The 13,011-nt window shown below is 39.6% G+C and overlaps 1 long non-coding RNA gene across 7 annotated transcripts in view; it reads left to right on the top strand.

Annotated features, from left to right (window-relative positions):
* The window catches only part of LOC141422525 (uncharacterized), a 148,240-nt gene that overhangs the window by 22,522 nt on the left and 112,707 nt on the right, over positions 1 to 13,011 (top strand). For 6 of the 7 annotated variants that reach the window (XR_012447142.1, XR_012447145.1, XR_012447144.1 and 3 more), the window contains exon 2: positions 5,601 to 5,724. This is a non-coding gene — a long non-coding RNA (uncharacterized lncRNA). The remainder of the gene's footprint in view (positions 1 to 5,600; positions 5,725 to 13,011) is intronic. The other variant, XR_012447143.1, reaches the window with a different exon arrangement.

Here is a 13,011-nt window from a genome sequence, read left to right as displayed (position 1 = left end):
TTCTGGCACTACAAAATGTTTCAGGTCCATCCTGACCTCCTCAGCCCTAGTTGTGAAGTCAGCTTTTCCTTCATGGAGCCCTACTTCCCTTTAGGGGAAAACGATATGTGAAAGCAAGGTTTGGACACTACGTGTGCTCATTGCTACGGGGGTTTGTCATTGCTTCCAGGTTCTATCAGGGACGGAGCTAGGAAATATATGTATATATGCACACATGTCTCACGCCAGTGTCTGGCTGCTGTCACTCTGAGTTTACACTTATACTGCCAACTCTAGTCCAATACTTCAGTGTCCATTTTAGTTTTCCCCTGGTTTCTTATTTTTAAAGTCTTTTCTTCAATAAGTCTGTTTCCATGACCTTCAATATACTTATTTGCTCAGTCTTAAAACACATACAAAGTACTTTCAGAACTGCTTGTCCATACCTCTTGAAAAACAGAGTTCATGATTTCTTTATTGTTCTTTTGTTTTTTAGCCACCATGTTCTCCTCAAAAGGTGTACTCTGAGAACATGTTCCCCCATCCATTTTGCTCTATTTCTATCTGTCTCTTTCCATCTTACTCCCACCTGTCACTGAATGTTATTCTTATTCTTGCACAACTTCTGTGGCTTATTCTTGCACAACTGAGCCCATAAAGGATATCTTATTTTCCTTTCTTTCTTACACAAAAATAGCACATTATATATTGTTTGTACATTGTTTCCTCACTTAACAATCTATTCTATGAATCACTCCATATATATTCATAGAGATCTTCCTCATTTAGAACCAATGTGGCTCCAATTCTTCCTCGCTTAAAGCCCTTCAAACTCCTCTCTTGGCTTTCAGGATAAAGGGTCAGCTTCGTAGCCAGTTCCAGAAGGATGTTTACCCATAGTGACAGCCCACCTCCTCATTCTCACCCTATTACCTACTGCCCCATATATTCCACCTTCCAGTCAAACAGAACTTCTATTTCTAGACTAGGAAAGTGCCTGGCACATAGCATGTCTTCGTAAGCATATGTTAGTGGCCTGAGCATTATGCTATGCCTTTAGTCTACTTGGAATGCCTTCACTATTCCCTTCCCACTCATCTGACTGGTTCCAGATAAAAAAATTACTTCTGTTCTGTAGCTTCTTGGAAATTTTTGAGCAAATTTCCCTGCTTTCCCAGTGGTATTCCAGAAAACTCTATATGCTTCTGTATTGTAGTAGCTGTTGGTCCCATATGGGAGACAAACACCCAAATGCCTAATTAACACACAAGCTGGTACAAGGAGTGGTACAGACATGCACACAGGGAATTACAGAGATGAAGCAGACACAGAAGTCTGGAAGCTTCCTAAAGAGCCAATGCCCCTGCTGAGGATGGGCAATGAGGTGATGGTGTGCCTGCTGTAATAACTCAACAAATACTCACATTATTATCATTGCTGTTCTATCGTAGCTGAGAGCTTAGCTTTACAGTGGAAGATGCTGCACCATTCTTTATTTCCATCAGGAAAAATTAGGGGTCCGAATTACCATTTAAGTCTCCTGATGGATGGCACATGATGGCCCACCTCTGCTTTCTGCCCTTTGTAGCAATGACAGCTAACACGCAAGAGATTGCTCCAGCTCACGAGTCACCATTCCCCTTGCAACACCAGTCCAATCACTCTCCTCTCAGAGGTTCTTTTCAGTGTAAACAACCTTCTTATTACCACCCCAAGCATCTTTCCTGACAGAACAAAATTTAATAGGGTTTTCTAAATAAAATTCAGATTGGATATTGTCTGACTTGGATGGAGTGGAGTTTTATGTCATTGAAATTGTGCCACCGGAGCAATTCCTTCAGTTCCCTGGGCCTCAGTTTCCCTGTCTATAAAATGAGGGGGTGGGAATAATGGTTTCAAACACATTTTCTAGCTCTGCAATTTCACACACTGGATCAAACTCTATTTGTTCTGTACAGATGTCAGCATGGAAATCACAGGTCAGGAGGAGACAGCAAATTCAATGAGTACTGAATTGTACCCAGGTCTCTCTATTCATTCGAATGAATCAACCATTCCCAATTATCCAGGAACAAACACCTCTTCATCTCCACTTCACTCTCCTAAAAACACTAGTTCATGAATATGACATCAGATTGGGGGAGCTTATTTCCATGCATCTAAAGATTTATAACAAAGCCATAATGAATCCATTTTTATAAGGGAAAAATGACTAGAAGCTAGAAAGATAAGGGCCCTTTCTCTTCTCAGACTTGGGACAAGTCACATATTGACAACTGTCCCTTCTTTGGCTTTTATTCCTCATGCTCCTTCTTCAACCCTATAACTCCTACATTGCCCTTAGATTTCAGTTCAAATATCACCTACTCTAAGAATTTCCCTTAATTCACCCAGTCTGAGCAGGAATATATTCTTTGCTCTCCAGGCGCACTCGGGGCTTTTCTCCACAGGGCACTTACCATGCTGCATCGACTTGACAGCTCTCTTCCTTACCGGACTCTGAATTTCTCCAGGGCAGAAATAGTCTCTGTTCCCTTCACAGCTCTAACTGTAACAGGGTCTCTGAGGATTCATTTCCTCTTTCTTTCTCTCTTTCTTTTTTTGGTCATACTGAGGATTGAACTCAGGGCCTTGAGCTTACTAGGCAGGTGCTCTACCACTTGAGCCATGGCCCCAGTTCTTTTTGCTCTGTTTTTCAGATAGGGTCTCACATTTATGCCTGGGCTGGCCTGGACCACAGTCTTCCTACTTATGCCTCCTATAAAGCTGGGATGACCCAAGTGTACCATTATGCCCAGGTTTTATTGGTCAAGGTGAGATCCCACAAACTTTTTTCCCAGGTTGGCCTCAAACCACAATCCTCCTGAATTCCACCTCCTGAGTAGCTGTGATTACAGGCAAGAGACACCATACCTAGCATCATAGGATTCATTTCTTGAACCCTCAGAGTACACTGGATATTGATTGTCAACTTTATTTTCTGTAGAGAAAGAACAGGGTGATAAGAAAGAATTGGAGAGAAATGAAAGACATGAGTTGGAATAAAATTATTAATAACACCATTTTATGAGTTGCTGGCTTTATAACAAAAATGTGGATTAACATCACATTTTTATATTAAAATAATGACCTAAACTTATCAGTTATAAGTTTATAAGCTACAAAATAGACACAATCACAATACTTTATTATTGTGCTTTATTATTTATTATGCTTAACTTGATAAGTTGCTTGACTTTATCAATAAATTGTCACATTCTTGTGTATTGGTGGTCCCATAAATCATACTTGATGATATTTTAGGGTCTTTCTAGTCCCTTCCTTTTGAGTCTGGGCTGTGCCTGTGATTTACTTTAACCACAGCATTGTTCCTGTCAGGCAAAAGCTTTGAGAAGGTTTGGCTGCTTCCATTTTGTGTACTTGGGAGCACCACACTGCCTAGTAAGAAGTTCAGCCACTTGCTGGAGAGATCACACAGTACCTACATGGAGAGACCACAAGGCCAGTGGGGGCATAAAAACTTAATACCCTATGGAGGAGAACTCAGCACCCCAGTTAACAGTGAGACCTAAACCCAGATACAAGACCTGTCAAAGCATTCCAGCTAGCACGCATTGGTGGAAGCCATCCTACAACAGTGTTGACCATGTAAGACAAGAAGCCACCTTGGATTTTTCTAGCTTAAGTGAACATCACGTGCAGTGAAGATGACCCATTTCTCCTGCTGAGCCGGTCTGCCTTTCCAGTGCACATAGTCTTGCAGAATAATAAAGTACTTGTTGAGCTGGTAGGTTTTGGAGTCATTAGATATGTAGTCATAGGAAACCAAAACAACTATTTAAGCACTTTTGGGTGCAGATTACATAGGTATCTGTTTAACAACAAGATCTGTATGATTCATGCTTGTAATGCAACTTGTTCATGTCTTAAAATCTAGTAATTGGAAAATTGTAGGCTAAAAATACCTCTGATGCAAATATCAATCACTGCATGCTGTAGGGTTAACCAAATAACCTCCACAGGCTAATATGATAATGGTGAAGTCAAATGAACTATAATTTCCAATTAAAAAGCAAGTAAAGCAGTAGCTGAAAACCACAATCAACTCAAAACGAGACTGACACTGCAACAGTAACAACATGGCCTTCTGCCAGGTCACAGGATTCTAACCATCCGATCCAGAGAGGGGGTAGTAAGATGCCTGGTCTTTAGAGGCAGCCAGACTTCACGGATAACTGAATTAGAGCCCTCCAGGAACTCAATAATGAGTTAATTTATGTTTATGAATAGCAAATATGAGTAATACCTAATAACTCATTTAGTACATTACCACCATAGAGTCCTTAGGCATAAAAATAAAAGTCTTGGAATTACATGTTACCCATAAGAATTCAGAGTGGACTTTCATTTGAAGAGCACCTTGTACCTGATTTGTGACCTCAAAGTGAATGTGAGATTCTCTACTCTGGGGGAGACATGAACATGTCAGGGTGAACTAAGGTACCCATGTGCAGGGGGTAGGGTCAGGGATGGCTGGTGCCTGGGAGAGATTTTTGAGCTCTTGGAGGAAGTTGAGGGTTCTACCCCAGGTGTTGCCTCTGCTACACAGAGTGTTGCACTGGGGAGTCAGTGTAGCTCAGGGGCATCATAGCTTGACCATGGGTCATTCATTTACTTGTTTGTTCACCTGTTCAGCAAATGATTGTGACAGCAAGCAATAATAATAGCAACTTCCATTTATAGACTAGAACATATGTGCTGCCTTACTCACTCCATCTGGAATAGCCAACAACCCTGTGAGGAAGGTATTTTTATGCCTGATTTATAGCTGAAGAAACAGGTTCAGTGATTTTTCTCAAGTGCTCCCACTAGTAAGTGACAGACTGGTATTTGAAGCCACATTTATTTAGTTCCAAGGCACATGGTGTTTGCTTTACCACAGCATCTTTGGATGAGTGTCAAGTACCTAAGTGCTTGGCCCTGTGAAAGGTGCTGATGTCATCAGTAAGCCAGGCTTGGAGATTCTACACCCTCATCCTCAAATGGGAAAGTAAACCAGAAGCCAGAAGCCAAACCACAGCATGGTCCTGGAAGGCCACGCTTAGTTGAAGGAGGGAAACCATATTAAACATGAGTACAGAATGGAATAGAATAGAAAATGTGTTTGAAGTTTGGGAGATGTCAGTGAAACTTTGCTTTTGTTCTATCTGTTTGTGAAACCTTGAAGTATGTTCTCTCAGCTTTGCCCCTAGGGCTGCTATAGTGGAAATGTTAGGGAAGGGCTGTACATAGCAACAGGAAACTCTGATTCCAGACTCCAGCTGAGCGGTTGATGGGGAAGGATCATGCGTGAGGCCTAAAATTTCTTTCCTAGACTCTTTAGTGTCAGGGAGACTTCTGCCCAAAGTACCAAGTGCAAGTCTGGCCTTGGAGTTAGAGAGATCGGAATTCAAATATTGGCTTTCTCCTACACAACGGTATGCTGTGTGATATGAAACAAGTTGTTCTTCATCTCTAAATGGGCATAATGATAATATTAATGCATGCTTTACAAGGTTATTATGAGTCATAGCAAGTAAAACTTTGCATCAGTGGTTCCTAATATGTGGTTCCTGCACCAGCAGCAACAGCACCTCCTGGGAACGTATCAGCAAAGATCATTCTTGGAATTCACCCCAAACCTAGAGAAATTCAGAGTGACCCAGCAACCTGCTAGGTGTGTTGTAACCACTGCTTTCCATTAAGGTAAGGGACAAGGTAAGAAGAGAAACTTGTAATACCTGGAGTGATTCTTTCACCTTCAGGGGCCCTCTGGCAGACTGAGTCTCAATCTCTCATGTCAAGCTCCCTTTCCTGAGGCAGGAAAATATTATGGGGAAGCCAGGGCTCTCAGACTGCCAGAAACCTGTCATTCTGCCACACTCCTACAATTCTCATGCTATGACTTACATTCCTTGCAGAATTGTCCTTTCTTTCCAATCCACATCTGTTTTTCACTCTTCTCCTGTTACATTTTGTGCCAAATATGTCATCTAGGGAGGGCACAGAATAGACAAGAGCAATTTCTTATCAAAAAGTGAATGGACAAGAAACAGAAACCATAAAACCCAAAGAAGGCAAGAAAATGACAGGTCCATTAATGCCAACTGCTCATCCCCAAATCAGAAATGGTACTGTCAAGGAAGAGCTAACTCAAGTCCTCATCCTAAAGTTGAGTGTGAGGCTTGGGCACGTCAAAGAGGACATTGTAAAAAATACAGGTAGTATGGTATTAGTACTGTGTAGTGTTTTGTTTGCATGTGTGTGTGTGTGTGTGTGTGTGTGTGTGTGTGTTTTAGCAATAACCACAACAAAACCACACTAGAGTGATATCATTCAAGTTTGGAACAGTATGTGAAACCACACTGAACTCTGTGGATCAGGAGGAACTGTGGTCATTTGGTCCAACACAATTCTCCATTTCACAAATCTTTTGTATTCCCAACCCTCTCCCCTCTGCCACCCCTGATTTCCTGTTCTCTAATCTCCTTTCCCTTTCTTCTTCCTCTTCCTGCTTCTCATAATAATAAAAATGCCAGCAACCACTTATTGAGTCTATCAGCTCTACAGTAACATAATACTCAAAATACTCTTTCCAGGTAAGTATTATTACACTACTGAACGTAGGACCAGAGACCAGAGAATGATGGCAATTAAGACATCCTTCAAACTCAAGTCTGCCTGAATGTATAGTTCACATATCTCCAGCTTCTGCAATGGTTGTCAGGCCTGGAAAGGTTAGTAATACCATAAGTTGGTTGTAAACTTTCAGAGGATGGATTTTCTGGCTTATTCCAGAAGCCTAAGATTTAGTTAATGGAATGTTTTGGATAGTAGGGAGCCTTTTGCTCAATCCACACCAAAAAATCAACAACATTGTAACAGATAACCGTGCTATAATGATTCAGCACCTGAACAACAGATCCAGGGGTGCTAACACTTCACTCTTATCTCAGACAGTGTATCCCTGGATGGCCCCCTTTGGGTACCCCAAAAGTTTCTAGAACCACTTTGAAAAAAAAGGATGGTTAACCTTTATTGCATGCTATACTATCCTAAACAATTTACAAAAATTGCTGTATCTGGTTGACTATATTTACCTACCCTTTGCGAGATACAAGTGTTATGCTCATTTTAAAGACAAGGCAATTGAAGCACATGGTGAAGTCATTTGTGCAAGGTTCTGTAGGATTCAGGCCCATGTGGTCCAACTCTAGAGGCTGTTTTTCATCGTTATGCCATGTGACACAGATAACTAGGGCCGTGAGTTACATCGTAGTACTTGGCCATCAAGAAAATACAAATATATACATATAATTTAAAATACTGTCATTTGAGAAAAGAATTAACTTGAAAACTTTTTCCAGGTGGCTCACAAATCCCCTTTCAGAAACCACAGCTTGAGGGGGTTTGGAGGGCTGGTGGAGTGGCTCAAGTGGAAAGAGCGCCTGCCTAGCTAGTGTGAGGCCTGAATTCAAATCCCAGTGCCGCTAAAAAAAAAAAAAGAGGGGGTTTAGAAATGGGGAAGGGAGAACAAACTTATTTCCAAAGCAGAGCAGTGAGGGTGTTGTAGGTGGCCTGGAGCCCTTAGGTGTAATCCTGGTTCTAATATTCAGTAGTTAGGTGACTTTGAGCTGTCACTTTCACTCTCTAGACTTCAAGTCCCTCATTTGATAATTGTGGAGAGTGGAGTACATAACATTTAAGATTTCTTCTAAAGTAATTCCACTTTCCTCCAACATCTCAGGCTGGGTAATAATATTTGTTTATATATTCATTTAAACTAACCTTCATTGGCTTCACTGGGTAGAGACAAGAGTAAGATACTATTGCCACCTATCAAATTGTTAACAATTAAAAATTAGATAATATCCTTGTTGGCACAAAAGCAAGGAAACACAAACCCCAATTCTGCTGGTATGGAAGTAAATTAGCCAAAATGGCACACAATATAGCAACAGATACATGCATTTGCACAAAACTTACTTCTATAAGCTTAAGAAATATGGGCAATAATAACACTACTTCTGAAGCTATTATGGCTAGTTCTGCAATATTTCAACTCCAAGCACATTTGTGGCAGCACTATTTATATTAGCAAAAAATCCAAACAACTTTAAGGGCCCGCAGTATGGGTTAGTTCAATACACTTTGTTATGTACATCTAAGAAAAATATTCTGAAATCACTAAAACAATGTTTAAAGAATTATTCAAATTTATGCTAAATGCCTTCTATAGATTAAAAGTCAACAACTGAAAGTTAGTCAAATATTAAACTTATAAATATTCAGAGTAGGTGGTAAACCACTCCAACCAGATTCCCCTTTGGAAAGAAGGATTTACTCCTCCAGTGGCTTTGGAGTGCTGCTGGCAGTCAATTCTCAGCAGCCAGCCCTTTCTAGGAATTGCCTTAGCTGAAAAAAAAGCGGTCTTGTCCAAGGTCATGCTCCTTCCTGGGCAGCCCAACCCACATCGAATTACCTCCTGATGGAAAGTTGTGGGGAACAAAGGTTTGGCCTCTTCCCTCCAAATGAGAAGAAGTTCATAGGAGTTCTGGGATGCCAGTCCAACTTCTCCCTTGGTGAAGCCCTTCTTCTGTCCCTTCCCTTTCACATGTGGTGACCTTAAGAGCATTCCTTAATAAATTTACAACACTCCTGCACTCTCCATCCCAGGATCTGGGTCCCAGGAAACATGATTTGCAGTGATGGAGATGGAAAAGCCCAACATTCTAAGTCACTTTTTGTTTAAAAAGCAAATTAAAACTTGAAAGTGTTCCATATTGACTTGATACATGTGCTACTTGTTTACAGCAATGCTTAAAGGACACTTGTAGCCATAAATGAATTTCTTAGAAAACATGATAGATACCAAACAAAAATAATCAGATTTCCAATTAAAGAAGATAGGAAATAATGGTTAAAAACAAAAACAAAAACAAAATATCCAGCTAACTAATAAAGCCAAAAAGTCAGTAATAAAGCCAGAAATTAATGAACTAGCAATCATAAACAAAATAGTAAATAGAGCCAAGAGCTCTTTTTGTTATTGATGTTGTTGAAAAAATCCATTTGATGATGAAGGCAGTGTTTGTTTGCCATGATAAGCTCTGAGACTTCAAATGGGAACAAATGAAAATTAACTAAGTAATTGATGTCCTTGAAACTAAAATAAAGATGATTTGAAAGGTGAAAAAACAAGAAAAAAGAAAACAGCCAGGAAAATAGACAATTCTTTGGCAGAGAATGAGAGGGAGTGGAGGAAGAGGAAGAGGAGGCGGAGGAACTTGTAGCAACATTAGGAACAAACAAGACACATAGCTATGAATACTAGATTTTCAATTATATTCAACTTTACAGCACTACATTGAAAAAGCCTAGATGAAATGGAAGAATTTTGAGAAATTATAAACTATCCAAAATGACTCAAGAAGTAGAAATATCTGACTAGTCCAATTAAAGGACAAGATTGCACCCATATTCAAAGATCTACCTGTCCCACACCCCCAGCCCAGATATCACAGCAAGTTCTAACAACCACCAGGTACATGTAATGCTCTCCTTATATAAGCCGATCAGAGTGAGAAAATATGTTAACTTACACTTATTTGATGTGGCCAGATTTCTTGATTACAAAAACTAAAGAAAGAAAGCATAAATTAAAAAAAAATCAAAGACCATCCTCACCTACCAAATTAAGCAAAACCCCACATAGAATAGTAAAATCCGGTACAGTGTTAAAAGAATAATGCATAGATTTTTATTCCAGGGAAGCAGGGATGAGTCAACATTACCAAACTTAGCAATACACTATGTTAGCAGAATAAAATAGAAATCTACATGACTGTGTCAATATATTTAGAGAAATCCAATACTCAAGTGTGGTGGAAACAAAAAACAAACAAAAACCTCTAAATACATTAGAAGGTAAATGGAACATCTTTATTTCATACTGGCAGTGCACCGAAACCCTACAAAGAATGTCATATTTAAATGAGAAAATACTAAAAGCATTACTATTCAGATCAAGGGAAAGAAAAGGATGTGAGTTATGACCTCTACTTACTCAACAGTCTACTACAGATCCCAGCCAATGCAACTGAGTAAGAAGAAAGGAAGCCAGGTGCCGGTGCCTCACACTTACAATCCTGGCTACTCAGGAGGCAGGTTTCAGGAGCATCGTGGTTCAATGCCAGCCTGGGCAAATACTTTGCAAAACCCTATCTGGAAAATGCCTAACACAGAAAGGGCTAGTGGAGTGGCTCAAGATGTAGGCCTTCAGTTCAAACTCCATAACAGAAAAAAAAAGGTACAGAAACTGAAATAGAAAAGATAAAACTGACATATTTTTAAGTGACTATGACAGTAAACCAAGAAAAAGCCAACAATTAAATATATAAATTATTAAAACTTATCAGCAAAGTCACTGATATAAACCAATATTGGAAAATGAAGTTGACCATCCTTTGCACTAAAAATAGTTAATTAGGAAATACAGCATAATTGAAAAAGATCTACTTCAAATTTTTAAGGAAATGTAGAATGTACCTTGGAATAAATCTAGACCTTTTTGGATAAACCTATAAAAATTTATAGAAGGACATAAAGGAAGCCTGAATAAATGGAAATAGAAAAAAAATTTATTCATGGATCAGAATGCTCCCTTTAGCTCTGGTAGTAATTAGTGTGTGACTGTGGGAAAATTTGAAGATCTTAATCTAAGTCCTAAATTCCTCATGTAAAATAAGAATTGAATCCCTTGTATAGAGTGTGTGTGTGTGACTATTAGAATTAGTAGATGTATAAGCCAGGTGCCTTGGCTTATGTCTGTAGTCCCAGCTACTTGGGAGGCAGATTGGGAGGATTGCAGTTTGAAGCCAGCTAAGGCAAAAAGTTAGGTGACCACATCTCAACAACCAAGCTGGGCATGGTGGCACACAGCCTGTAATCCCGTTAGATGGTAGCATAAGTAGGAGGATCATGGTCTGAAGCTGCCTGGGCCCAAAAGCAAGAGGCCATATCTGAAAAATAACCTAAAAGCAAAAAGGGCTGAAGGAATTGCTCAAGTGGTAGAATTCTTGCCTAGAAAGCACAAGACTCTGAATTCAAACCCAGTAACCACCTGACCCACCCCCCCTCAAAATGTAGAAGTAAACGGCATTTAAAAATCCTTCAAAAATTACATGCACTGTTACTCGTGGTGCTATACAAAAGGGAGCGATGGAATAATTGTGTCAGATACAATGACAACCTGCAGAAAATGCATGGAAGTTAGAAGTCACAGTTTCATTACCTGTATTGATTTAATACAGGTCCTCTTCTAGGACTGGGGGGAGGGGAGTGTAAAGGAGAGTGGTGGAGGGGGTGAACTCAAGTCTGATATATTTGATACATTGTAAGAACTTTCCTAAATGCACAATGTGCCTAGCACAACAAAAAAAAAGGAAAAGATAAAGCAGTGAAACTATCAATGTATTATTTATATTATTATTATTATTTTACAGATTTGAAGGAAATTCTTTATTTCCACCTTCTTGGTCTATTTCTTTCTAATTTTCCTGGCACAACACAGATCAATTTTCTCACAGGTTACCCACGTTGGTTAGATACTGAGCTTGTAGGGCATTCACTTGAAGGCAGACATCCATATGAGCACTGCATGTGAACATGTGTGCGTGTGTGTGTGTGTGTGTGTGTGTGTGGTCACAGTATGAACAATGGGTCTGATATCTTTTTGTACTCATAATACTTTCTGAGCATGTATTATGAACCATGGATGAACATGTATCAAAGTCAAATAAGTGGATTTCCTGCACTATAGATCTCCTACATGAATTTTGTGCATCATAAAATTTCATACTTGAAATTCTATTCTATCTTCTATTTATCTTATTCTTTCCTATAAAGTTTGACTAAAATACTAACATTTAAAAGGCAATTATGCTTGTACATTTACTAAGCTCCAGGCATGTGCACACTATTCTCCTTGAAGCCAGGGGGTGGAGGGATAAATTAGAATTGCTGTCAGCCCTTGATGAACTGACAGCCTATTTGAGGACACCATGGAGCTTCCACCAGTGCTGGGCTGACTTGAGAAAAGACTCATGCCTGCTAACTGTGTCTTAAATGCTTGCAGTGGAGGCAGGAACTGTTAAAGTCAAAACTTCGACTACTAAATTAGACCTAATTTAAAAAGAGGTTCTTGATGCTATGAGATAATTTCTTGCATTTTCGATTTCAATTAAAAAAATAGCCAATGAATGCCTCTGTTAAACAAATTAGGAATGCATAGTTTCATTTCCCCCAAATCTTCCAAGCTAATGAACACAGTTTACTCAAACATGTGTCTGGGTTTGGGGGTGGGTGGTATGTCCAAAGGTCTTCATCCTGGAACCTGAGATATAAAAGGCATTTCTCCTTTGTAGATTTGGTTTATGATGTGGAGACAAATGTGTCAAGAGTATCCTATACCCGGAATTTGGTATCTGTTAGGAACCAGAAACAGCACAACCTTGGGATCCAACAACACACGTCAGCATGTCATCCATGGCGTCTCTAGATTTGGAGTCTTGAGTAGGCTTCTTATTCTTACCTAATCTCTTGAATCCAAGTTTCTTCATCTGGAATGTGAGGATAGTAATATCTAACATCTTACATAGTTGGATTAAAGATAATAAATATAGATTTTTCTAGCACAGTGTCTGGCACACAGGGCTCAATGGATGTTGATTGTCTTCCTTTATCAGACACAGGTAAATATGTCAAGATTCCCTTTTACCCTGTTTGTCCTCAGACAATAGAGAAGGGGCTTAAAATGAGATGGTATGAATTTAGAGATTAAAAATAAAGATGTGCTCTGGCACCAGCCGTAAGAGATGGAAGAGTGTAAATGTTCACTTTCACCCCTACAGGCAATTAATGAATAAGGAAGACAGCAATGAATTTGCAGCAGTATCTACTTGCAGGGTTAGAGTGGTTGGGTTAGATTAGGAC

Source organism: Castor canadensis, chromosome 4, assembly GCF_047511655.1.
Source record: "Castor canadensis chromosome 4, mCasCan1.hap1v2, whole genome shotgun sequence".
NCBI lineage: Eukaryota > Metazoa > Chordata > Mammalia > Rodentia > Castoridae > Castor > Castor canadensis.
This window is presented reverse-complemented; position numbering and strand designations above follow the sequence as displayed.